The following is a 27416-nucleotide window of genomic DNA, read 5'->3' as shown; positions in this document are numbered from 1 at the left end:
AGGTAACAATTATGCGCAAGGCTGGGTATTAATTCAACAACTACTACCCCCAGCAGAGACGCAGTAAACTGAAGGCAGTGACAGGCAGGCCTAATACTGTATTTTTTTGGAAGTTTTTGTGAACAACCACACTGCCTGTGATATAGTCTGTATTTCGATTTTCCTGTTGGAGGCTGACTTCGCGTACGTAACGCACTGCAGAGGCAGGCAACAATTATGCGCAAGACTGGGTATTAATTCAACAACTACTACCTCCAGCAGAGACGCAGTAAACTGAAGGCAGTGACAGGCAGGCCTAATATTGTATTTTTTTGGAAGTTTTTGTGAACAACCACACTGCCTGTGATATAGTCTGTATTTCGATTTCCCTGTTGGAGGCTGACTTCACGTACGTAACGCACTGCAGAGGCAGGCAACAATTATGCGCAAGGCTGGGTATTAATTCAACAACTACTACCCCCAGCAGAGACGCAGTAAACTGAAGGCAGTGACAGGCAGGCCTAATATTGTATTTTTTTGGAAGTTTTTGTGAACAACCACACTGCCTGTAATATAGTCTGTATTTCGATTTCCCTGTTGGAGGTTGACTTCGCGTACGCAAAGCACTGCAGAGCAGGTAACAATTATGCGCAAGGCTGGGTATTAATTCAACAACTACTACCCCCAGCAGAGACGCAGTAAACTGAAGGCAGTGACAGGCAGGCCTAATACTGTATTTTTTTGGAAGTTTTTGTGAACAACCACACTGCCTGTGATATAGTCTGTATTTCGATTTTCCTGTTGGAGGCTGACTTCGCGTACGTAACGCACTGCAGAGGCAGGCAACAATTATGCGCAAGACTGGGTATTAAATCAACAACTACTACCCCCAGCAGAGACGCAGTAAACTGAAGGCAGTGACAGGCAGGCCTAATATTGTATTTTTTTGGAAGTTTTTTATGAACAACCACACTGCCTGTAATATAGTCTGTATTTCGATTTCCCTGTTGGAGGTTGACTTCGCGTACGTAAAGCACTGCAGAGCAGGTAACAATTATGCGCAAGGCTGGGTATTAATTCAACAACTACTACCCCCAGCAGAGACGCAGTAAACTGAAGGCAGTGACAGGCAGGCCTAATATTGTATTTTTTTGGAAGTTTTTGTGAACAACCACACTGCCTGTGATATAGTCTGTGTTTTGATTTCCCTGTTGGAGGCTGACTTCGCGTACGTAACGCACTGCAGAGGCAGGCAACAATTATGCGCAAGGCTGGGTATTAATTCAACAACTACTACCCCCAGCAGAGACGCAGTAAACTGAAGGCAGTGACAGGCAGGCCTAATATTGTATTTTTTTGGAAGTTTTTGTGAACAACCACACTGCCTGTGATATAGTCTGTATTTCGATTTTCCTGTTGGAGGCTGACTTCGCGTACGTAACGCACTGCAGAGGCAGGCAACAATTATGCGCAAGACTGAGTATTAATTCAACAACTACTACCCCCAGCAGAGACGCAGTAAACTGAAGGCAGTGACAGGCAGGCCTAATATTATATTTTTTTGGAAGTTTTTGTGAAAAACCACACTGCCTGTAATATAGTCTGTATTTCGATTTCCCTGTTGGAGGCTGACTTCGCGTACGTAAAGCACTGCAGAGCAGGTAAAATAATGCGCAAGGCTGGGTATTAATTCAACAACTACTACCCCCAGCAGAGACGCAGTAAACTGAAGGCAGTGACAGGCAGGCCTAATACTGTATTTTTTTGGAAGTTTTTGTGAACAACCACACTGCCTGTGATATAGTCTGTATTTCGATTTCCCTGTTGGAGGCTGACTTCGCGTACGTAAAGCACTGCAGAGCAGGTAACAATTATGCGCAAGGCTGGGTATTAATTCAACAACTACTACCCCCAGCAGAGACGCAGTAAACTGAAGGCAGTGACAGGCAGGCCTAATACTGTATTTTTTTGGAAGTTTTTGTGAACAACCACACTGCCTGTGATATAGTCTGTATTTCGATTTTCCTGTTGGAGGCTGACTTTGCGTACGTAACGCACTGCAGAGGCAGGCAACAATTATGCGCAAGACTGGGTATTAATTCAACAACTACTACCTCCAGCAGAGACGCAGTAAACTGAAGGCAGTGACAGGCAGGCCTAATATTGTATTTTTTTGGAAGTTTTTGTGAACAACCACACTGCCTGTGATATAGTCTGTATTTCGATTTCCCTGTTGGAGGCTGACTTCGCGTACGTAACGCACTGCAGAGGCAGGCAACAATTATGCGCAAGGCTGGGTTATAATTCAACAACTACTACCCCCAGCAGAGACGCAGTAAACTGAAGGCAGTGACAGGCAGGCCTAATATTGTATTTTTTTGGAAGTTTTTGTGAACAACCACACTGCCTGTAATATAGTCTGTATTTCGATTTCCCTGTTGGAGGTTGACTTCGCGTACGTAAAGCACTGCAGAGCAGGTAACAATTATGCGCAAGGCTGGGTATTAATTCAACAACTACTACCCCCAGCAGAGACGCAGTAAACTGAAGGCAGTGACAGGCAGGCCTAATACTGTATTTTTTTGGAAGTTTTTGTGAACAACCACACTGCCTGAGATATAGTCTGTATTTCGATTTTCCTGTTGGAGGCTGACTTCGCGTACGTAACGCACTGCAGAGGCAGGCAACAATTATGTGCAAGACTGGGTATTAAATCAACAACTACTACCCCCAGCAGAGACGCAGTAAACTGAAGGCAGTGACAGGCAGGCCTAATATTGTATTTTTTTGGAAGTTTTTGTGAAAAACCACACTGCCTGTGATATTGTCTGTATTTCGATTTCCCTGTTGGAGGCTGACTTCGCGTACGTAACGCACTGCAGAGGCAGGCAACAATTATGCGCAAGACTGGGTATTAGTTCAACAACTACTACCCCCAGCAGAGACGCAGTAAACTGAAGGCAGTGACAGGCAGGCCTAATATTGTATTTTTTTGGAAGTTTTTGTGAACAACCACACTGCCTGTGATATTGTCTGTATTTCGATTTCCCTGTTGGAGGCTGACTTCGCGTACGTAACGCACTGCAGAGGAAGGCAACAATTATGCGCAAGACTGGGTATTAATTCAACAACTACTACCCCCAGCAGAGACGCAGTAAACTGAAGGCAGTGACAGGCAGGCCTAATATTGTATTTTTTTGGAAGTTTTTGTGAACAACCACACTGCCTGTTATATTGTCTGTATTTCGATTTCCCTGTTGGAGGCTGACTTCGCGTACGTAACGCACTGCAGAGGCAGGCAACAATTATGCGCAAGGCTGGGTATTAATTCAACAACTACTACCCCCAGCAGAGACGCAGTAAACTGAAGGCAGTGACAGGCAGGCCTAATATTGTATTTTTTTGGAAGTTTTTGTGAAAAACCACACTGCCTGTAATATAGTCTGTATTTCGATTTCCCTGTTGGATGCTGACTTCGCGTACGTAAAGCACTGCAGAGCAGGTAACAATTATGTGCAAGGCTGGGTATTAATTCAACAACTACTACCCCCAGCAGAGACGCAGTAAACTGAAGGCAGTGACAGGCAGGCCTAATATTGTATTTTTTTGGAAGTTTTTGTGAACAACCACACTGCCTGTGATATAGTCTGTATTTCGATTTTCCTGTTGGAGGCTGACTTCGCGTACGTAACGCACTGCAGAGGCAGGCAACAATTATGCGCAAGACTGGGTATTAATTCAACAACTACTACCTCCAGCAGAGACGCAGTAAACTGAAGGCAGTGACAGGCAGGCCTAATATTGTATTTTTTTGGAAGTTTTTGTGAACAACCACACTGCCTGTGATATAGTCTGTATTTCAATTTCCCTGTTGGAGGCTGACTTCGCGTACGTAACGCACTGCAGAGGCAGGCAACAATTATGCGCAAGGCTGGGTATTAATTCAACAACTACTACCCCCAGCAGAGACGCAGTAAACTGAAGGCAGTGACAGGCAGGCCTAATATTGTATTTTTTTGGAAGTTTTTGTGAACAACCACACTGCCTGTAATATAGTCTGTACTTCGATTTCCCTGTTGGAGGCTGACTTCGCGTACGTAAAGCACTGCAGAGCAGGTAACAATTATGCGCAAGGCTGGGTATTAATTCAACAACTACTACCCCCAGCAGAGACGCAGTAAACTGAAGGCAGTGACAGGCAGGCCTAATACTGTATTTTTTTGGAAGTTTTTGTGAACAACCACACTGCCTGTGATATAGTCTGTTTTTCGATTTCCCTGTTGGAGGCTGACTTCGCGTACATAACGCACTGCAGAGGCAGGCAACAATTATGCGCAAGACTGGGTATTAGTTCAACAACTACTACCCCCAGCAGAGACGCAGTAAACTGAAGGCAGTGACAGGCAGGCCTAATATTGTATTTTTTTGGAAGTTTTTGTGAACAACCACACTGCCTGTGATATTGTCTGTATTTCGATTTCCCTGTTGGAGGCTGACTTCGCGTACGTAACGCACTGCAGAGGAAGGCAACAATTATGCGCAAGACTGGGTATTAATTCAACAACTACTACCCCCAGCAGAGACGCAGTAAACTGAAGGCAGTGACAGGCAGGCCTAATATTGTATTTTTTTGGAAGTTTTTGTGAACAACCACACTGCCTGTTATATTGTCTGTATTTCGATTTCCCTGTTGGAGGCTGACTTCGCGTACGTAACGCACTGCAGAGGCAGGCAACAATTATGCGCAAGGCTGGGTATTAATTCAACAACTACTACCCCCAGCAGAGACGCAGTAAACTGAAGGCAGTGACAGGCAGGCCTAATATTGTATTTTTTTGGAAGTTTTTGTGAAAAACCACACTGCCTGTAATATAGTCTGTATTTCGATTTCCCTGTTGGATGCTGACTTCGCGTACGTAAAGCACTGCAGAGCAGGTAACAATTATGTGCAAGGCTGGGTATTAATTCAACAACTACTACCCCCAGCAGAGACGCAGTAAACTGAAGGCAGTGACAGGCAGGCCTAATATTGTATTTTTTTGGAAGTTTTTGTGAACAACCACACTGCCTGTGATATAGTCTGTATTTCGATTTTCCTGTTGGAGGCTGACTTCGCGTACGTAACGCACTGCAGAGGCAGGCAACAATTATGCGCAAGACTGGGTATTAATTCAACAACTACTACCTCCAGCAGAGACGCAGTAAACTGAAGGCAGTGACAGGCAGGCCTAATATTGTATTTTTTTGGAAGTTTTTGTGAACAACCACACTGCCTGTGATATAGTCTGTATTTCAATTTCCCTGTTGGAGGCTGACTTCGCGTACGTAACGCACTGCAGAGGCAGGCAACAATTATGCGCAAGGCTGGGTATTAATTCAACAACTACTACCCCCAGCAGAGACGCAGTAAACTGAAGGCAGTGACAGGCAGGCCTAATATTGTATTTTTTGGAAGTTTTTGTGAACAACCACACTGCCTGTAATATAGTCTGTACTTCGATTTCCCTGTTGGAGGCTGACTTCGCGTACGTAAAGCACTGCAGAGCAGGTAACAATTATGCGCAAGGCTGGGTATTAATTCAACAACTACTACCCCCAGCAGAGACGCAGTAAACTGAAGGCAGTGACAGGCAGGCCTAATACTGTATTTTTTTGGAAGTTTTTGTGAACAACCACACTGCCTATGATATAGTCTGTATTTCGATTTTCCTGTTGAAGGCTGACTTCACGTACGTAACACACTGCAGAGGCAGGCAACAATTATGCGCAAGACTGGGTATTAATTCAACAACTACTACCCCCAGCAGAGACGCAGTAAACTGAAGGCAGTGACAGGCAGGCCTAATATTGTATTTTTTTGGAAGTTTTTGTGAACAACCACACTGCCTGTAATATAGTCTGTATTTCGATTTCCCTGTTGGATGCTGACTTCGCGTACGTAAAGCACTGCAGAGCAGGTAACAATTATGCGCAAGGCTGGGTATTAATTCAACAACTACTACCCCCAGCAGAGACGCAGTAAACTGAAGGCAGTGACAGGCAGGCCTAATACTGTATTTTTTTGGAAGTTTTTGTGAACAACCACACTGCCTGTGATATAGTCTGTATTTCGATTTTCCTGTTGGAGGCTGACTTCGCGTACGTAACGCACTGCAGAGGCAGGCAACAATTATGCGCAAGACTGGGTATTAATTCAACAACTACTACCTCCAGCAGAGACGCAGTAAACTGAAGGCAGTGACAGGCAGGCCTAATATTGTATTTTTTTGGAAGTTTTTGTGAACAACCACACTGCCTGTGATATAGTCTGTATTTCGATTTCCCTGTTGGAGGCTGACTTCGCGTACGTAACGCACTGCAGAGGCAGGCAACAATTATGCGCAAGGCTGGGTTATAATTCAACAACTACTACCCCCAGCAGAGACGCAGTAAACTGAAGGCAGTGACAGGCAGGCCTAATATTGTATTTTTTTGGAAGTTTTTGTGAACAACCACACTGCCTGTGATATTGTCTGTATTTCGATTTCCCTGTTGGAGGTTGACTTCGCGTACGTAAAGCACTGCAGAGCAGGTAACAATTATGCGCAAGGCTGGGTATTAATTCAACAACTACTACCCCCAGCAGAGACGCAGTAAACTGAAGGCAGTGACAGGCAGGCCTAATACTGTATTTTTTTGGAAGTTTTTGTGAACAACCACACTGCCTGTGATATAGTCTGTATTTCGATTTTCCTGTTGGAGGCTGACTTCGCGTACGTAACGCACTGCAGAGGCAGGCAACAATTATGCGCAAGACTGGGTATTAAATCAACAACTACTACCCCCAGCAGAGACGCAGTAAACTGAAGGCAGTGACAGGCAGGCCTAATATTGTATTTTTTTGGAAGTTTTTGTGAACAACCACACTGCCTGTGATATTGTCTGTATTTCGATTTCCCTGTTGGAGGCTGACTTCGCGTACGTAACGCACTGCAGAGGCAGGCAACAATTATGCGCAAGACTGGGTATTAATTCAACAACTACTACCCCCAGCAGAGACGCAGTAAACTGACGGCAGTGACAGACAGGCCTAATACTGTATTTTTTGGAAGTTTTTGTGAACAACCACACTGCCTGTGATATAGTCTGTATTTCGATTTTCCTGTTGGAGGCTGACTTCGCGTACGTAACGCACTGCAGAGGCAGGCAACAATTATGCGCAAGGCTGGGTATTAATTCAACAACTACTACCCCCAGCAGAGACGCAGTAAACTGAAGGCAGTGACAGGCAGGCCTAATATTGTATTTTTTTGAAAGTTTTTGTGAACAACCACACTGCCTGTAATATAGTCTGTTTTTCGATTTCCCTGTTGGAGGTTGACTTCGCGTACGTAAAGCACTGCAGAGGCAGGCAACAATTATGCACAAGACTGGGTATTAAATCAACAACTACTACCCCCAGCAGAGACGCAGTAAACTGAAGGCAGTGACAGGCAGGCCTAATATTGTATTTTTTTGGAAGTTTTTGTGAACAACCACACTGCCTGTGATATTGTCTGTATTTCGATTTCCCTGTTGGAGGCTGACTTCGCGTACGTAACGCACTGCAGAGGTAGGCAACAATTATGCGCAAGACTGGGTATTAATTCAACAACTACTACCCCCAGCAGAGACGCAGTAAACTGAAGGCAGTGACAGGCAGGCCTAATATTGTATTTTTTTGGAAGTTTTTGTGAACAACCACACTGCCTGTGATATTGTCTGTATTTCGATTTCCCTGCTGGAGGCTGACTTCGCGTACGTAACGCACTGCAGAGGCAGGCAACAATTATGCGCAAGGCTGGGTATTAATTCAACAACTACTACCCCCAGCAGAGACGCAGTAAACTGAAGGCAGTGACAGGCAGGCCTAATATTGTATTTTTTTGGAAGTTTTTGTGAAAAACCACACTGCCTGTAATATAGTCTGTATTTCGATTTCCCTGTTGGAGGCTGACTTCGCGTACGTAAAGCACTGCAGAGCAGGTAACAATTATGCGCAAGGCTGGGTATTAATTCAACAACTACTACCTCCAGCAGAGACGCAGTAAACTGAAGGCAGTGGCAGGCAGGCCTAATATTGTATTTTTTTGGAAGTTTTTGTGAACAACCACACTGCCTGTGATATAGTCTGTATTTTGATTTCCCTGTTGGAGGCTGACTTCGCGTACGTAACGCACTGAAGAGGCAGGCAACAATTATGCGCAAGGCTGGGTATTAATTCAACAACTACTACCCCCAGCAGAGACGCAGTAAACTGAAGGCAGTGACAGGCAGGCCTAATATTGTATTTTTTTGGAAGTTTTTGTGAACAACCACACTGCCTGTAATATAGTCTGTATTTCGATTTCCCTGTTGGAGGCTGACTTCGCGTACGTAACGCACTGCAGAGGCAGGCAACAATTATGCGCAAGGCTGGGTATTAATTCAACAACTACTACCCCCAGCAGAGACGCAGTAAACTGAAGGCAGTGACAGGCAGGCCTAATACTGTATTTTTTTGGAAGTTTTTGTGAACAACCACACTGCCTGTGATATAGTCTGTATTTCGATTTTCCTGTTGGAGGCTGACTTCGCGTTCGTAACGCACTGCAGAGGCAGGCAACAATTATGCGCAAGACTGGGTATTAAATCAACAACTACTACCCCCAGCAGAGACGCAGTAAACTGAAGGCAGTGACAGGCAGGCCTAATATTGTATTTTTTTGGAAGTTTTAGTGAACAACCACACTGCCTGTGATATAGTCTGTATTTCGATTTCCCTGTTGGAGGCTGACTTCGCGTACGTAACGCACTGCAGAGGCAGGCAACAATTATGCGCAAGACTGGGTATTAATTCAACAACTACTACCCCCAGCAGAGACGCAGTAAACTGAAGGCAGTGACAGGCAGGCCTAATATTGTATTTTTTTGGAAGTTTTTGTGAACAACCACACTGCCTGTGATATTGTCTGTATTTCGATTTCCCTGTTGGAGGCTGACTTCGCGTACGTAACGCACTGCAGAGGCAGGCAACAATTATGCGCAAGACTGGGTATTAATTCAACAACTACTACCCCCAGCAGAGACGCAGTAAACTGAAGGCAGTGACAGGCAGGCCTAATATTGTATTTTTTTGGAAGTTTTTGTGAACAACCACACTGCCTGTGATATTGTCTGTATTTCGATTTCCCTGTTGGAGGCTGACTTCGCGTACGTAACGCACTGCAGAGGCAGGCAACAATTATGCGCAAGGCTGGGTATTAATTCAACAACTACTACCCCCAGCAGAGACGCAGTAAACTGAAGGCAGTGACAGGCAGGCCTAATATTGTATTTTTTTGGAAGTTTTTGTGAAAAACCACACTGCCTGTAATATAGTCTGTATTTCGATTTTCCTGTTGGATGCTGACTTCGCGTACGTAAAGCACTGCAGAGCAGGTAACAATTATGCGCAAGGCTGGGTATTAATTCAACAACTACTACCCCCAGCAGAGACGCAGTAAACTGAAGGCAGTGACAGGCAGGCCTAATAATGTATTTTTTTGGAAGTTTTTGTGAACAACCACACTGCCTGTGATATAGTCTGTATTTCGATTTTCCTGTTGGAGGCTGACTTCGCGTACGTAACGCACTGCAGAGGCAGGCAACAATTATGCGCAAGACTGGGTATTAATTCAACAACTACTACCCCCAGCAGAGACGCAGTAAACTGAAGGCAGTGACAGGCAGGCCTAATATTGTATTTTTTTGGAAGTTTTTGTGAACAACCACACTGCCTGTGATATTGTCTGTATTTCGATTTCCCTGTTGGAGGCTGACTTCGCGTACGTAACGCACTGCAGAGGCAGGCAACAATTATGCGCAAGACTGGGTATTAATTCAACAACTACTACCCCCAGCAGAGACGCAGTAAACTGAAGGCAGTGACAGGCAGGCCTAATATTGTATTTTTTTGGAAGTTTTTGTGAACAACCACACTGCCTGTGATATTGTCTGTATTTCGATTTCCCTGTTGGAGGCTGACTTCGCGTACGTAACGCACTGCAGAGGCAGGCAACAATTATGCGCAAGGCTGGGTATTAATTCAACAACTACTACCCCCAGCAGAGACGCAGTAAACTGAAGGCAGTGACAGGCAGGCCTAATATTGTATTTTTTTGGAAGTTTTTGTGAAAAACCACACTGCCTGTAATATAGTCTGTATTTCGATTTTCCTGTTGGATGCTGACTTCGCGTACGTAAAGCACTGCAGAGCAGGTAACAATTATGCGCAAGGCTGGGTATTAATTCAACAACTACTACCCCCAGCAGAGACGCAGTAAACTGAAGGCAGTGACAGGCAGGCCTAATACTGTATTTTTTTGGAAGTTTTTGTGAACAACCACACTGCCTGTGATATAGTCTGTATTTCGATTTTCCTGTTGGAGGCTGACTTCGCGTACGTAACACACTGCAGAGGCAGGCAACAATTATGCGCAAGACTGGGTATTAATTCAACAACTACTACCTCCAGCAGAGACGCAGTAAACTGAAGGCAGTGACAGGCAGGCCTAATATTGTATTTTTTTGGAAGTTTTTGTGAACAACCACACTGCCTGTGATATAGTCTGTATTTCGATTTCCCTGTTGGAGGCTGACTTCGCGTACGTAACGCACTGCAGAGGCAGGCAACAATTATGCGCAAGGCTGGGTATTAATTCAACAACTACTACCCCCAGCAGAGACGCAGTAAACTGAAGGCAGTGACAGGCAGGCCTAATATTGTATTTTTTTGGAAGTTTTTGTGAACAACCACACTGCCTGTAATATAGTCTGTATTTCGATTTCCCTGTTGGAGGCTGACTTCGCGTACGTAAAGCACTGCAGAGCAGGTAACAATTATGCGCAAGGCTGGGTATTAATTCAACAACTACTACCCCCAGCAGAGACGCAGTAAACTGAAGGCAGTGACAGGCAGGCCTAATACTGTATTTTTTTGGAAGTTTTTGTGAACAACCACACTGCCTATGATATAGTCTGTATTTCGATTTTCCTGTTGAAGGCTGACTTCACGTACGTAACACACTGCAGAGGCAGGCAACAATTATGCGCAAGACTGGGTATTAATTCAACAACTACTACCCCCAGCAGAGACGCAGTAAACTGAAGGCAGTGACAGGCAGGCCTAATATTGTATTTTTTTGGAAGTTTTTGTGAACAACCGCACTGCCTGTAATATAGTCTGTATTTCGATTTCCCTGTTGGATGCTGACTTCGCGTACGTAAAGCACTGCAGAGCAGGTAACAATTATGCGCAAGGCTGGGTATTAATTCAACAACTACTACCCCCAGCAGAGACGCAGTAAACTGAAGGCAGTGACAGGCAGGCCTAATACTGTATTTTTTTGGAAGTTTTTGTGAACAACCACACTGCCTGTGATATAGTCTGTATTTCGATTTTCCTGTTGGAGGCTGACTTCGCGTACGTAACGCACTGCAGAGGCAGGCAACAATTATGCGCAAGACTGGGTATTAATTCAACAACTACTACCTCCAGCAGAGACGCAGTAAACTGAAGGCAGTGACAGGCAGGCCTAATATTGTATTTTTTTGGAAGTTTTTGTGAACAACCACACTGCCTGTGATATAGTCTGTATTTCGATTTCCCTGTTGGAGGTTGACTTCGCGTACGTAAAGCACTGCAGAGCAGGTAACAATTATGCGCAAGGCTGGGTATTAATTCAACAACTACTACCCCCAGCAGAGACGCAGTAAACTGAAGGCAGTGACAGGCAGGCCTAATACTGTATTTTTTTGGAAGTTTTTGTGAACAACCACACTGCCTGTGATATAGTCTGTATTTCGATTTTCCTGTTGGAGGCTGACTTCGCGTACGTAACGCACTGCAGAGGCAGGCAACAATTATGCGCAAGACTGGGTATTAATTCAACAACTACTACCTCCAGCAGAGACGCAGTAAACTGAAGGCAGTGACAGGCAGGCCTAATATTGTATTTCTTTGGAAGTTTTTGTGAACAACCACACTGCCTGTGATATTGTCTGTATTTCGATTTCCCTGTTGGAGGCTGACTTCGCGTACGTAACGCACTGCAGAGGCAGGCAACAATTATGCGCAAGACTGGGTATTAATTCAACAACTACTACCCCCAGCAGAGACGCAGTAAACTGAAGGCAGTGACAGGCAGGCCTAATATTGTATTTTTTTGGAAGTTTTTGTGAACAACCGCACTGCCTGTGATATTGTCTGTATTTCGATTTCCCTGCTGGAGGCTGACTTCGCGTACGTAACGCACTGCAGAGGCAGGCAACAATTATGCGCAAGGCTGGGTATTAATTCAACAACTACTACCCCCAGCAGAGACGCAGTAAACTGAAGGCAGTGACAGGCAGGCCTAATATTGTATTTTTTTGAAAGTTTTTGTGAACAACCACACTGCCTGTAATATAGTCTGTTTTTCGATTTCCCTTTTGGAGGTTGACTTCGCGTACGTAAAGCACTGCAGAGGCAGGCAACAATTATGCACAAGACTGGGTATTAAATCAACAACTACTACCCCCAGCAGAGACGCAGTAAACTGAAGGCAGTGACAGGCAGGCCTAATATTGTATTTTTTTGGAAGTTTTTGTGAACAACCACACTGCCTGTGATATTGTCTGTATTTCGATTTCCCTGCTGGAGGCTGACTTCGCGTACGTAACGCACTGCAGAGGCAGGCAACAATTATGCGCAAGGCTGGGTATTAATTCAACAACTACTACCCCCAGCAGAGACGCAGTAAACTGAAGGCAGTGACAGGCAGGCCTAATATTGTATTTTTTTGGAAGTTTTTGTGAAAAACCACACTGCCTGTAATATAGTCTGTATTTCGATTTCCCTGTTGGAGGCTGACTTCGCGTACGTAAAGCACTGCAGAGCAGGTAACAATTATGCGCAAGGCTGGGTATTAATTCAACAACTACTACCTCCAGCAGAGACGCAGTAAACTGAAGGCAGTGACAGGCAGGCCTAATATTGTATTTTTTTGGAAGTTTTTGTGAACAACCACACTGCCTGTGATATAGTCTGTATTTCGATTTCCCTGTTGGAGGCTGACTTCGCGTACGTAACGCACTGCAGAGGCAGGCAACAATTATGCGCAAGGCTGGGTATTAATTCAACAACTACTACCCCCAGCAGAGACGCAGTAAACTGAAGGCAGTGACAGGCAGGCCTAATATTGTATTTTTTTGGAAGTTTTTGTGAACAACCACACTGCCTGTGATATAGTCTGTATTTCGATTTCCCTGTTGTTGGCTGACTTCGCGTACGTAACGCACTGAAGAGGCAGGCAACAATTACGCGCAAGGCTGGGTATTAATTCAACAACTACTACCCCCAGCAGAGACGCAGTAAACTGAAGGCAGTGACAGGCAGGCCTAATATTGTATTTTTTTGGAAGTTTTTGTGAAAAACCACACTGCCTGTAATATAGTCTGTATTTCGATTTCCCTGTTGGAGGCTGACTTCGCGTACGTAAAGCACTGCAGAGCAGGTAACAATTATGCGCAAGGCTGGGTATTAATTCAACAACTACTACCTCCAGCAGAGACGCAGTAAACTGAAGGCAGTGGCAGGCAGGCCTAATATTGTATTTTTTTGGAAGTTTTTGTGAACAACCACACTGCCTGTGATATAGTCTGTATTTTGATTTCCCTGTTGGAGGCTGACTTCGCGTACGTAACGCACTGAAGAGGCAGGCAACAATTATGCGCAAGGCTGGGTATTAATTCAACAACTACTACCCCCAGCAGAGACGCAGTAAACTGAAGGCAGTGACAGGCAGGCCTAATATTGTATTTTTTTGGAAGTTTTTGTGAACAACCACACTGCCTGTAATATAGTCTGTATTTCGATTTCCCTGTTGGAGGCTGACTTCGCGTACGTAACGCACTGCAGAGGCAGGCAACAATTATGCGCAAGGCTGGGTATTAATTCAACAACTACTACCCCCAGCAGAGACGCAGTAAACTGAAGGCAGTGACAGGCAGGCCTAATACTGTATTTTTTTGGAAGTTTTTGTGAACAACCACACTGCCTGTGATATAGTCTGTATTTCGATTTTCCTGTTGGAGGCTGACTTCGCGTTCGTAACGCACTGCAGAGGCAGGCAACAATTATGCGCAAGACTGGGTATTAAATCAACAACTACTACCCCCAGCAGAGACGCAGTAAACTGAAGGCAGTGACAGGCAGGCCTAATATTGTATTTTTTTGGAAGTTTTTGTGAACAACCACACTGCCTGTGATATAGTCTGTATTTCGATTTCCCTGTTGGAGGCTGACTTCGCGTACGTAACGCACTGCAGAGGCAGGCAACAATTATGCGCAAGACTGGGTATTAATTCAACAACTACTACCCCCAGCAGAGACGCAGTAAACTGAAGGCAGTGACAGGCAGGCCTAATATTGTATTTTTTTGGAAGTTTTTGTGAACAACCACACTGCCTGTGATATTGTCTGTATTTCGATTTCCCTGTTGGAGGCTGACTTCGCGTACGTAACGCACTGCAGAGGCAGGCAACAATTATGCGCAAGGCTGGGTATTAATTCAACAACTACTACCCCCAGCAGAGACGCAGTAAACTGAAGGCAGTGACAGGCAGGCCTAATATTGTATTTTTTTGGAAGTTTTTGTGAAAAACCACACTGCCTGTAATATAGTCTGTATTTCGATTTTCCTGTTGGATGCTGACTTCGCGTACGTAAAGCACTGCAGAGCAGGTAACAATTATGCGCAAGGCTGGGTATTAATTCAACAACTACTACCCCCAGCAGAGACGCAGTAAACTGAAGGCAGTGACAGGCAGGCCTAATACTGTATTTTTTTGGAAGTTTTTGTGAACAACCACACTGCCTGTGATATAGTCTGTATTTCGATTTTCCTGTTGGAGGCTGACTTCGCGTACGTAACACACTGCAGAGGCAGGCAACAATTATGCGCAAGACTGGGTATTAATTCAACAACTACTACCTCCAGCAGAGACGCAGTAAACTGAAGGCAGTGACAGGCAGGCCTAATATTGTATTTTTTTGGAAGTTTTTGTGAACAACCACACTGCCTGTGATATAGTCTGTATTTCGATTTCCCTGTTGGAGGCTGACTTCGCGTACGTAACGCACTGCAGAGGCAGGCAACAATTATGCGCAAGGCTGGGAATTAATTCAACAACTACTACCCCCAGCAGAGACGCAGTAAACTGAAGGCAGTGACAGGCAGGCCTAATATTGTATTTTTTTGGAAGTTTTTGTGAACAACCACACTGCCTGTAATATAGTCTGTATTTCGATTTCCCTGTTGGAGGCTGACTTCGCGTACGTAAAGCACTGCAGAGCAGGTAACAATTATGCGCAAGGCTGGGTATTAATTCAACAACTACTACCCCCAGCAGAGACGCAGTAAACTGAAGGCAGTGACAGGCAGGCCTAATACTGTATTTTTTTGGAAGTTTTTGTGAACAACCACACTGCCTATGATATAGTCTGTATTTCGATTTTCCTGTTGAAGGCTGACTTCACGTACGTAACACACTGCAGAGGCAGGCAACAATTATGCGCAAGACTGGGTATTAATTCAACAACTACTACCCCCAGCAGAGACGCAGTAAACTGAAGGCAGTGACAGGCAGGCCTAATATTGTATTTTTTTGGAAGTTTTTGTGAACAACCGCACTGCCTGTAATATAGTCTGTATTTCGATTTCCCTGTTGGATGCTGACTTCGCGTACGTAAAGCACTGCAGAGCAGGTAACAATTATGCGGAAGGCTGGGTATTAATTCAACAACTACTACCCCCAGCAGAGACGCAGTAAACTGAAGGCAGTGACAGGCAGGCCTAATACTGTATTTTTTTGGAAGTTTTTGTGAACAACCACACTGCCTGTGATATAGTCTGTATTTCGATTTTCCTGTTGGAGGCTGACTTCTCGTACGTAACGCACTGCAGAGGCAGGCAACAATTATGCGCAAGACTGGGTATTAATTCAACAACTACTACCTCCAGCAGAGACGCAGTAAACTGAAGGCAGTGACAGGCAGGCCTAATATTGTATTTTTTTGGAAGTTTTTGTGAACAACCACACTGCCTGTGATATAGTCTGTATTTCGATTTCCCTGTTGGAGGTTGACTTCGCGTACGTAAAGCACTGCAGAGCAGGTAACAATTATGCGCAAGGCTGGGTATTAATTCAACAACTACTACCCCCAGCAGAGACGCAGTAAACTGAAGGCAGTGACAGGCAGGCCTAATACTGTATTTTTTTGGAAGTTTTTGTGAACAACCACACTGCCTGTGATATAGTCTGTATTTCGATTTTCCTGTTGGAGGCTGACTTCGCGTACGTAACGCACTGCAGAGGCAGGCAACAATTATGCGCAAGACTGGGTATTAATTCAACAACTACTACCTCCAGCAGAGACGCAGTAAACTGAAGGCAGTGACAGGCAGGCCTAATATTGTATTTCTTTGGAAGTTTTTGTGAACAACCACACTGCCTGTGATATAGTCTGTATTTCGATTTCCCTGTTGGAGGCTGACTTCGCGTACGTAACGCACTGCAGAGGCAGGCAACAATTATGCGCAAGGCTGGGTTATAATTCAACAACTACTACCCCCAGCAGAGACGCAGTAAACTGAAGGCAGTGACAGGCAGGCCTAATATTGTATTTTTTTGGAAGTTTTTGTGAACAACCACACTGCCTGTAATATAGTCTGTATTTCGATTTCCCTGTTGGAGGTTGACTTCGCGTACGTAAAGCACTTCAGAGCAGGTAACAATTATGCGCAAGGCTGGGTATTAATTCAACAACTACTACCCCCAGCAGAGACGCAGTAAACTGAAGGCAGTGACAGGCAGGCCTAATACTGTATTTTTTTGGAAGTTTTTGTGAACAACCACACTGCCTGTGATATAGTCTGTATTTCGATTTTCCTGTTGGAGGCTGACTTCGCGTACGTAACGCACTGCAGAGGCAGGCAACAATTATGCGCAAGACTGGGTATTAAATCAACAACTACTACCCCCAGCAGAGACGCAGTAAACTGAAGGCAGTGACAGGCAGGCCTAATATTGTATTTTTTTGGAAGTTTTTGTGAACAACCACACTGCCTGTGATATTGTCTGTATTTCGATTTCCCTGTTGGAGGCTGACTTCGCGTACGTAACGCACTGCAGAGGCAGGCAACAATTATGCGCAAGACTGGGTATTAATTCAACAACTACTACCCCCAGCAGAGACGCAGTAAACTGAAGGCAGTGACAGGCAGGCCTAATATTGTATTTTTTTGGAAGTTTTTGTGAACAACCACACTGCCTGTGATATTGTCTGTATTTCGATTTCCCTGCTGGAGGCTGACTTCGCGTACGTAACGCACTGCAGAGGCAGGCAACAATTATGCGCAAGGCTGGGTATTAATTCAACAACTACTACCCCCAGCAGAGACGCAGTAAACTGAAGGCAGTGACAGGCAGGCCTAATATTGTATTTTTTTGGAAGTTTTTGTGAAAAACCACACTGCCTGTAATATAGTCTGTATTTCGATTTCCCTGTTGGAGGCTGACTTCGCGTACGTAAAGCACTGCAGAGCAGGTAACAATTATGCGCAAGGCTGGGTATTAATTCAACAACTACTACCCCCAGCAGAGACGCAGTAAACTGACGGCAGTGACAGACAGGCCTAATACTGTATTTTTTGGAAGTTTTTGTGAACAACCACACTGCCTGTGATATAGTCTGTATTTCGATTTTCCTGTTGGAGGCTGACTTCGCGTACGTAACGCACTGCAGAGGCAGGCAACAATTATGCGCAAGGCTGGGTATTAATTCAACAACTACTACCCCCAGCAGAGACGCAGTAAACTGAAGGCAGTGACAGGCAGGCCTAATATTGTATTTTTTTGGAAGTTTTTGTGAACAACCACACTGCCTGTAATATAGTCTGTATTTCGATTTCCCTGTTGGAGGCTGACTTCGCGTACGTAACGCACTGCAGAGGCAGGCAACAATTATGCGCAAGACTGGGTATTAATTCAACAACTACTACCTCCAGCAGAGACGCAGTAAACTGAAGGCAGTGACAGGCAGGCCTAATATTGTATTTTTTTGGAAGTTTTTGTGAACAACCACACTGCCTGTAATATAGTCTGTATTTCGATTTCCCTGTTGGAGGTTGACTTCGCGTACGTAAAGCACTGCAGAGCAGGTAACAATTATGCGCAAGGCTGGGTATTAATTCAACAACTACTACCCCCAGCAGAGACGCAGTAAACTGAAGGCAGTGACAGGCAGGCCTAATACTGTATTTTTTTGGACGTTTTTGTGAACAACCACACTGCCTGTGATATAGTCTGTATTTCGATTTTCCTGTTGGAGGCTGACTTCGCGTACGTAACGCACTGCAGAGGCAGGCAACAATTATGCACAAGACTGGGTATTAAATCAACAACTACTACCCCCAGCAGAGACGCAGTAAACTGAAGGCAGTGACAGGCAGGCCTAATATTGTATTTTTTTGGAAGTTTTTGTGAACAACCACACTGCCTGTGATATTGTCTGTATTTCGATTTCCCTGTTGGAGGCTGACTTCGCGTACGTAACGCACTGCAGAGGTAGGCAACAATTATGCGCAAGACTGGGTATTAATTCAACAACTACTACCCCCAGCAGAGACGCAGTAAACTGAAGGCAGTGACAGGCAGGCCTAATATTGTATTTTTTTGGAAGTTTTTGTGAACAACCACACTGCCTGTGATATTGTCTGTATTTCGATTTCCCTGCTGGAGGCTGACTTCGCGTACGTAACGCACTGCAGAGGCAGGCAACAATTATGCGCAAGGCTGGGTATTAATTCAACAACTACTACCCCCAGCAGAGACGCAGTAAACTGAAGGCAGTGACAGGCAGGCCTAATATTGTATTTTTTTGGAAGTTTTTGTGAAAAACCACACTGCCTGTAATATAGTCTGTATTTCGATTTCCCTGTTGGAGGCTGACTTCGCGTACGTAAAGCACTGCAGAGCAGGTAACAATTATGCGCAAGGCTGGGTATTAATTCAACAACTACTACCTCCAGCAGAGACGCAGTAAACTGAAGGCAGTGACAGGCAGGCCTAATATTGTATTTTTTTGGAAGTTTTTGTGAACAACCACACTGCCTGTGATATAGTCTGTATTTCGATTTCCCTGTTGGAGGCTGACTTCGCGTACGTAACGCACTGCAGAGGGAGGCAACAATTATGCGCAAGGCTGGGTATTAATTCAACAACTACTACCCCCAGCAGAGACGCAGTAAACTGAAGGCAGTGACAGGCAGGCCTAATATTGTATTTTTTTGGAAGTTTTTGTGAACAACCACACTGCCTGTGATATAGTCTGTATTTCGATTTCCCTGTTGGAGGCTGACTTCGCGTACGTAACGCACTGCAGAGGCAGGCAACAATTATGCGCAAGGCTGGGTATTAATTCAACAACTACTACCCCCAGCAGAGACGCAGTAAACTGAAGGCAGTGACAGGCAGGCCTAATATTGTATTTTTTTGGAAGTTTTTGTGAACAACCACACTGCCTGTAATATAGTCTGTATTTCGATTTCCCTGTTGGAGGTTGACTTCGCGTACGTAAAGCACTGCAGAGCAGGTAACAATTATGCGCAAGGCTGGGTATTAATTCAACAACTACTACCCCCAGCAGAGACGCAGTAAACTGAAGGCAGTGACAGGCAGGCCTAATACTGTATTTTTTTGGAAGTTTTTGTGAACAACCACACTGCCTGTGATATAGTCTGTATTTCGATTTTCCTGTTGGAGGCTGACTTCGCGTACGTAACGCACTGCAGAGGCAGGCAACAATAATGCGCAAGACTGGGTATTAAATCAACAACTACTACCCCCAGCAGAGACGCAGTAAACTGAAGGCAGTGACAGGCAGGCCTAATATTGTATTTTTTTGGAAGTTTTTGTGAACAACCACACTGCCTGTGATATAGTCTGTATTTCGATTTCCCTGTTGGAGGCTGACTTCGCGTACGTAACGCACTGCAGAGGCAGGCAACGATTATGCGCAAGGCTGGGTATTAATTCAACAACTACTACCCCCAGCAGAGACGCAGTAAACTGAAGGCAGTGACAGGCAGGCCTAATACTGTATTTTTTTGGAAGTTTTTGTGAACAACCACACTGCCTGTGATATAGTCTGTATTTCGATTTTCCTGTTGGAGGCTGACTTCGCGTACGTAACGCACTGCAGAGGCAGACAACAATTATGCGCAAGACTGGGTATTAAATCAACAACTACTACCCCCAGCAGAGACGCAGTAAACTGAAGGCAGTGACAGGCAGGCCTAATATTGTATTTTTTTGGAAGTTTTTGTGAACAACCACACTCCCTGTGATATAGTCTGTATTTCGATTTCCCTGTTGGAGGCTGACTTCGCGTACGTAACGCACTGCAGAGGCAGGCAACAATTATGCGCAAGGCTGGGTATTAATTCAACAACTACTACCCCCAGCAGAGACGCAGTAAACTGAAGGCAGTGACAGGCAGGCCTAATATTGTATTTTTTTGGAAGTTTTTGTGAACAACCACACTGCCTGTGATATAGTCTGTATTTCGATTTCCCTGTTGGAGGCTGACTTCGCGTACGTAACGCACTGCAGAGGCAGGCAACAATTATGCGCAAGGCTGGGTATTAATTCAACAACTACTACCCCCAGCAGAGACGCAGTAAACTGAAGGCAGTGACAGGCAGGCCTAATATTGTATTTTTTTGGAAGTTTTTGTGAACAACCACACTGCCTGTAATATAGTCTGTATTTCGATTTCCCTGTTGGAGGTTGACTTCGCGTACGTAAAGCACTGCAGAGCAGGTAACAATTATGCGCAAGGCTGGGTATTAATTCAACAACTACTACCCCCAGCAGAGACGCAGTAAACTGAAGGCAGTGACAGGCAGGCCTAATACTGTATTTTTTTGGAAGTTTTTGTGAACAACCACACTGCCTGTGATATAGTCTGTATTTCGATTTTCCTGTTGGAGGCTGACTTCGCGTACGTAACGCACTGCAGAGGCAGGCAACAATAATGCGCAAGACTGGGTATTAAATCAACAACTACTACCCCCAGCAGAGACGCAGTAAACTGAAGGCAGTGACAGGCAGGCCTAATATTGTATTTTTTTGGAAGTTTTTGTGAACAACCACACTGCCTGTAATATAGTCTGTATTTCGATTTCCCTGTTGGAGGTTGACTTCGCGTACGTAACACACTGCAGAGGCAGGCAACAATTATGCGCAAGGCTGGGTATTAATTCAACAACTACTACCTCCAGCAGAGACGCAGTAAACTGAAGGCAGTGACAGGCAGGCCTAATATTGTATTTTTTTGGAAGTTTTTGTGAACAACCACACTGCCTGTGATATAGTCTGTATTTCGATTTCCCTGTTGGAGGCTGACTTCGCGTACGTAACGCACTGCAGAGGCAGGCAACAATTATGCGCAAGGCTGGGAATTAATTCAACAACTACTACCCCCAGCAGAGACGCAGTAAACTGAAGGCAGTGACAGGCAGGCCTAATATTGTATTTTTTTGGAAGTTTTTGTGAACAACCACACTGCCTGTAATATAGTCTGTATTTCGATTTCCCTGTTGGAGGCTGACTTCGCGTACGTAAAGCACTGCAGAGCAGGTAACAATTATGCGCAAGGCTGGGTATTAATTCAACAACTACTACCCCCAGCAGAGACGCAGTAAACTGAAGGCAGTGACAGGCAGGCCTAATACTGTATTTTTTTGGAAGTTTTTGTGAACAACCACACTGCCTATGATATAGTCTGTATTTCGATTTTCCTGTTGAAGGCTGACTTCACGTACGTAACACACTGCAGAGGCAGGCAACAATTATGCGCAAGACTGGGTATTAATTCAACAACTACTACCCCCAGCAGAGACGCAGTAAACTGAAGGCAGTGACAGGCAGGCCTAATATTGTATTTTTTTGGAAGTTTTTGTGAACAACCACACTGCCTGTGATATAGTCTGTATTTCGATTTCCCTGTTGGAGGTTGACTTCGCGTACGTAAAGCACTGCAGAGCAGGTAACAATTATGCGCAAGGCTGGGTATTAATTCAACAACTACTACCCCCAGCAGAGACGCAGTAAACTGAAGGCAGTGACAGGCAGGCCTAATACTGTATTTTTTTGGAAGTTTTTGTGAACAACCACACTGCCTGTGATATAGTCTGTATTTCGATTTTCCTGTTGGAGGCTGACTTCGCGTACGTAACGCACTGCAGAGGCAGGCAACAATTATGCGCAAGACTGGGTATTAATTCAACAACTACTACCTCCAGCAGAGACGCAGTAAACTGAAGGCAGTGACAGGCAGGCCTAATATTGTATTTCTTTGGAAGTTTTTGTGAACAACCACACTGCCTGTGATATAGTCTGTATTTCGATTTCCCTGTTGGAGGCTGACTTCGCGTACGTAACGCACTGCAGAGGCAGGCAACAATTATGCGCAAGGCTGGGTTATAATTCAACAACTACTACCCCCAGCAGAGACGCAGTAAACTGAAGGCAGTGACAGGCAGGCCTAATATTGTATTTTTTTGGAAGTTTTTGTGAACAACCACACTGCCTGTAATATAGTCTGTATTTCGATTTCCCTGTTGGAGGTTGACTTCGCGTACGTAAAGCACTTCAGAGCAGGTAACAATTATGCGCAAGGCTGGGTATTAATTCAACAACTACTACCCCCAGCAGAGACGCAGTAAACTGAAGGCAGTGACAGGCAGGCCTAATACTGTATTTTTTTGGAAGTTTTTGTGAACAACCACACTGCCTGTGATATAGTCTGTATTTCGATTTTCCTGTTGGAGGCTGACTTCGCGTACGTAACGCACTGCAGAGGCAGGCAACAATTATGCGCAAGACTGGGTATTAAATCAACAACTACTACCCCCAGCAGAGACGCAGTAAACTGAAGGCAGTGACAGGCAGGCCTAATATTGTATTTTTTTGGAAGTTTTTGTGAACAACCACACTGCCTGTGATATTGTCTGTATTTCGATTTCCCTGTTGGAGGCTGACTTCGCGTACGTAACGCACTGCAGAGGCAGGCAACAATTATGCGCAAGACTGGGTATTAATTCAACAACTACTACCCCCAGCAGAGACGCAGTAAACTGAAGGCAGTGACAGGCAGGCCTAATATTGTATTTTTTTGGAAGTTTTTGTGAACAACCACACTGCCTGTGATATTGTCTGTATTTCGATTTCCCTGCTGGAGGCTGACTTCGCGTACGTAACGCACTGCAGAGGCAGGCAACAATTATGCGCAAGGCTGGGTATTAATTCAACAACTACTACCCCCAGCAGAGACGCAGTAAACTGAAGGCAGTGACAGGCAGGCCTAATATTGTATTTTTTTGGAAGTTTTTGTGAAAAACCACACTGCCTGTAATATAGTCTGTATTTCGATTTCCCTGTTGGAGGCTGACTTCGCGTACGTAAAGCACTGCAGAGCAGGTAACAATTATGCGCAAGGCTGGGTATTAATTCAACAACTACTACCCCCAGCAGAGACGCAGTAAACTGACGGCAGTGACAGACAGGCCTAATACTGTATTTTTTGGAAGTTTTTGTGAACAACCACACTGCCTGTGATATAGTCTGTATTTCGATTTTCCTGTTGGAGGCTGACTTCGCGTACGTAACGCACTGCAGAGGCAGGCAACAATTATGCGCAAGGCTGGGTATTAATTCAACAACTACTACCCCCAGCAGAGACGCAGTAAACTGAAGGCAGTGACAGGCAGGCCTAATATTGTATTTTTTTGGAAGTTTTTGTGAACAACCACACTGCCTGTAATATAGTCTGTATTTCGATTTCCCTGTTGGAGGCTGACTTCGCGTACGTAACGCACTGCAGAGGCAGGCAACAATTATGCGCAAGACTGGGTATTAATTCAACAACTACTACCTCCAGCAGAGACGCAGTAAACTGAAGGCAGTGACAGGCAGGCCTAATATTGTATTTTTTTGGAAGTTTTTGTGAACAACCACACTGCCTGTAATATAGTCTGTATTTCGATTTCCCTGTTGGAGGTTGACTTCGCGTACGTAAAGCACTGCAGAGCAGGTAACAATTATGCGCAAGGCTGGGTATTAATTCAACAACTACTACCCCCAGCAGAGACGCAGTAAACTGAAGGCAGTGACAGGCAGGCCTAATACTGTATTTTTTTGGACGTTTTTGTGAACAACCACACTGCCTGTGATATAGTCTGTATTTCGATTTTCCTGTTGGAGGCTGACTTCGCGTACGTAACGCACTGCAGAGGCAGGCAACAATTATGCACAAGACTGGGTATTAAATCAACAACTACTACCCCCAGCAGAGACGCAGTAAACTGAAGGCAGTGACAGGCAGGCCTAATATTGTATTTTTTTGGAAGTTTTTGTGAACAACCACACTGCCTGTGATATTGTCTGTATTTCGATTTCCCTGTTGGAGGCTGACTTCGCGTACGTAACGCACTGCAGAGGTAGGCAACAATTATGCGCAAGACTGGGTATTAATTCAACAACTACTACCCCCAGCAGAGACGCAGTAAACTGAAGGCAGTGACAGGCAGGCCTAATATTGTATTTTTTTGGAAGTTTTTGTGAACAACCACACTGCCTGTGATATTGTCTGTATTTCGATTTCCCTGCTGGAGGCTGACTTCGCGTACGTAACGCACTGCAGAGGCAGGCAACAATTATGCGCAAGGCTGGGTATTAATTCAACAACTACTACCCCCAGCAGAGACGCAGTAAACTGAAGGCAGTGACAGGCAGGCCTAATATTGTATTTTTTTGGAAGTTTTTGTGAAAAACCACACTGCCTGTAATATAGTCTGTATTTCGATTTCCCTGTTGGAGGCTGACTTCGCGTACGTAAAGCACTGCAGAGCAGGTAACAATTATGCGCAAGGCTGGGTATTAATTCAACAACTACTACCTCCAGCAGAGACGCAGTAAACTGAAGGCAGTGACAGGCAGGCCTAATATTGTATTTTTTTGGAAGTTTTTGTGAACAACCACACTGCCTGTGATATAGTCTGTATTTCGATTTCCCTGTTGGAGGCTGACTTCGCGTACGTAACGCACTGCAGAGGGAGGCAACAATTATGCGCAAGGCTGGGTATTAATTCAACAACTACTACCCCCAGCAGAGACGCAGTAAACTGAAGGCAGTGACAGGCAGGCCTAATATTGTATTTTTTTGGAAGTTTTTGTGAACAACCACACTGCCTGTGATATAGTCTGTATTTCGATTTCCCTGTTGGAGGCTGACTTCGCGTACGTAACGCACTGCAGAGGCAGGCAACAATTATGCGCAAGGCTGGGTATTAATTCAACAACTACTACCCCCAGCAGAGACGCAGTAAACTGAAGGCAGTGACAGGCAGGCCTAATATTGTATTTTTTTGGAAGTTTTTGTGAACAACCACACTGCCTGTAATATAGTCTGTATTTCGATTTCCCTGTTGGAGGTTGACTTCGCGTACGTAAAGCACTGCAGAGCAGGTAACAATTATGCGCAAGGCTGGGTATTAATTCAACAACTACTACCCCCAGCAGAGACGCAGTAAACTGAAGGCAGTGACAGGCAGGCCTAATACTGTATTTTTTTGGAAGTTTTTGTGAACAACCACACTGCCTGTGATATAGTCTGTATTTCGATTTTCCTGTTGGAGGCTGACTTCGCGTACGTAACGCACTGCAGAGGCAGGCAACAATAATGCGCAAGACTGGGTATTAAATCAACAACTACTACCCCCAGCAGAGACGCAGTAAACTGAAGGCAGTGACAGGCAGGCCTAATATTGTATTTTTTTGGAAGTTTTTGTGAACAACCACACTGCCTGTGATATAGTCTGTATTTCGATTTCCCTGTTGGAGGCTGACTTCGCGTACGTAACGCACTGCAGAGGCAGGCAACGATTATGCGCAAGGCTGGGTATTAATTCAACAACTACTACCCCCAGCAGAGACGCAGTAAACTGAAGGCAGTGACAGGCAGGCCTAATACTGTATTTTTTTGGAAGTTTTTGTGAACAACCACACTGCCTGTGATATAGTCTGTATTTCGATTTTCCTGTTGGAGGCTGACTTCGCGTACGTAACGCACTGCAGAGGCAGACAACAATTATGCGCAAGACTGGGTATTAAATCAACAACTACTACCCCCAGCAGAGACGCAGTAAACTGAAGGCAGTGACAGGCAGGCCTAATATTGTATTTTTTTGGAAGTTTTTGTGAACAACCACACTCCCTGTGATATAGTCTGTATTTCGATTTCCCTGTTGGAGGCTGACTTCGCGTACGTAACGCACTGCAGAGGCAGGCAACAATTATGCGCAAGGCTGGGTATTAATTCAACAACTACTACCCCCAGCAGAGACGCAGTAAACTGAAGGCAGTGACAGGCAGGCCTAATATTGTATTTTTTTGGAAGTTTTTGTGAACAACCACACTGCCTGTGATATAGTCTGTATTTCGATTTCCCTGTTGGAGGCTGACTTCGCGTACGTAACGCACTGCAGAGGCAGGCAACAATTATGCGCAAGGCTGGGTATTAATTCAACAACTACTACCCCCAGCAGAGACGCAGTAAACTGAAGGCAGTGACAGGCAGGCCTAATATTGTATTTTTTTGGAAGTTTTTGTGAACAACCACACTGCCTGTAATATAGTCTGTATTTCGATTTCCCTGTTGGAGGTTGACTTCGCGTACGTAAAGCACTGCAGAGCAGGTAACAATTATGCGCAAGGCTGGGTATTAATTCAACAACTACTACCCCCAGCAGAGACGCAGTAAACTGAAGGCAGTGACAGGCAGGCCTAATACTGTATTTTTTTGGAAGTTTTTGTGAACAACCACACTGCCTGTGATATAGTCTGTATTTCGATTTTCCTGTTGGAGGCTGACTTCGCGTACGTAACGCACTGCAGAGGCAGGCAACAATAATGCGCAAGACTGGGTATTAAATCAACAACTACTACCCCCAGCAGAGACGCAGTAAACTGAAGGCAGTGACAGGCAGGCCTAATATTGTATTTTTTTGGAAGTTTTTGTGAACAACCACACTGCCTGTGATATAGTCTGTATTTCGATTTCCCTGTTGGAGGCTGACTTCGCGTACGTAACGCACTGCAGAGGCAGGCAACAATTATGCGCAAGGCTGGGTATTAATTCAACAACTACTACCCCCAGCAGAGACGCAGTAAACTGAAGGCAGTGACAGGCAGGCCTAATACTGTATTTTTTTGGAAGTTTTTGTGAACAACCACACTGCCTGTGATATAGTCTGTATTTCGATTTTCCTGTTGGAGGCTGACTTCGCGTACGTAAC

The sequence above is a fragment of the Eleutherodactylus coqui genome, chromosome 3, assembly GCF_035609145.1.
Source record: "Eleutherodactylus coqui strain aEleCoq1 chromosome 3, aEleCoq1.hap1, whole genome shotgun sequence".
Classification (NCBI taxonomy): domain Eukaryota; kingdom Metazoa; phylum Chordata; class Amphibia; order Anura; family Eleutherodactylidae; genus Eleutherodactylus; species Eleutherodactylus coqui.
The sequence above is the reverse complement of the archived record's forward strand: the minus strand, read 5'-3'. Positions refer to the sequence as shown.